Below are 1,721 nucleotides of genomic sequence, written 5' to 3'. Positions count from 1 at the left end.
ATGTACCTGGCTGTCAAATGGGGAATGATATTTGTCACTGATGATCCATAATCTTCCTGCAGCAAACCAATATTCATTTATTCAATAAATATTTACTGAGGGCCCATTAGATTTAAGACATTACTCTGAATAGTGGATGTATGGTAGAAATATGACTAAGGCAAATACGGTCTCAGCTCTCATAGAGCTTACCTTCTCTTTGAAGTACTCAGAAAATAAACATGTAAACAAATAAATAAATAAGATAATTTCAGTATGAATAAGTCCTAATGAAGACCATAAAACAGGGTGACTGAGAAATAGGAGAGCTAATATAGATCTGACCTTCAAAGGAACACCTTACTTAGGAGATGACACTGAACTTAGCCTTGAATGATGAGAAAACAGGCATGGGGAAATCAAATCTGAGGACATAACAGTTAAAGCAAAAGAAGCAGCAGATGCAAGACCTGTAATGGAAGAGTCAGAGACTCAGAGAAACAGAAAAAGGCCGGTGTGTCCAGAATGTGTTGAGCAAGGGAGAGAAAGTGGTAGCTGAGGTGAAGAAACAAAAGTAGGCAAAGATCAGCTTAGTCAGGACTTTGTAGTCAATGATTAGGAGTTTGAATTTCATCTTAAGTGAAAAGGGAAGTCACTGGAGAGTTCTATTTTTAAAAGTAACTGACTGCTTTTAATGAATAAATTGAATAGAAACAAAAGTGGAAGTAGGTGGCTAGTTGGAAGTGTATTGCAATAATCTAGGTGTCTTAAACTGGAGTGATAGCAATGGAGGTGCAGAGGCAGCTAATGAAAATGATGGGGGTAGGACAACAGAACTTGCCAATGGATAGATTTGAAGGGTGAGACTAAGAGAGGAATTGAGGATGGCCTCTAAATTTAGAGCTTGAACAAGTGGGTAGGTGATGATGGCATTAACTGAGGTAGAGAAGACTTGAGGAAAAAACAGTTTCGGCAGGAAGTGAAAGCAACAAAGTTGTCTTTTGTTTGTTTGATCTTTTGATGGTTTCATTTGTTTTGATTTTTTGGTCATTATAAAGGTGAAATGCTAAAGAGATACCAAATGAAGATATCAACAGATATATGCATTGGAATTGGATCAAGAGAGCAGACAGATTGGAACATAATAAACATAAAAATTATACTTAATGCCATAAAAATAGTAAAGTTTGCCTAACTTGTGGATAAACGAAGTAAAGTCCATTAAGTAAAACTAAAAGTTGTTTTTACTTTAGTGGTAGCGGATTTTGCATCCACATATTCTTATCCCCTCTAAATGTTTATTGAGATGATTGGTACACAATCATAAGTCATTTCCTCTATGTTAAAAGTGTAAGTGAGGCCATATACCAGAGCCATATACCAGTGGTCATCCCATAGAATCTGTGATTTTGGCTTCATTGACACTGCCCTCTAGCCAACTGGCAATGCTAAACTCAGGCAAATTATCTGAGGAAAATATTTGTCTTCTTTAGCCTTTTAATATTCAGAATCCAGCAGAACAGTTGTTATTAGATAGGATTTTCAAATAAGTAGAGACAAAAAAAAAAAACTATTGATTTCTGAATTTATAGTAAAACTCTGCTTTTTAATAGAAGTGACATGAATTCCAATAAAGTACAAATGCTCTTCAAACCTTGAAAACAAGACCCATACTTGCTTTACTCTATTTTAAATCTTGGCTCGCTGCTTTAAATTATAGATGACATTTCAGTTAGAAAAAG

This window comes from Pteropus medius, unplaced genomic scaffold, assembly GCF_902729225.1.
Source record: "Pteropus medius unplaced genomic scaffold, Ma_sr-lr_union100, whole genome shotgun sequence".
Classification (NCBI taxonomy): domain Eukaryota; kingdom Metazoa; phylum Chordata; class Mammalia; order Chiroptera; family Pteropodidae; genus Pteropus; species Pteropus medius.
The sequence above is the reverse complement of the archived record's forward strand: the minus strand, read 5'-3'. Positions refer to the sequence as shown.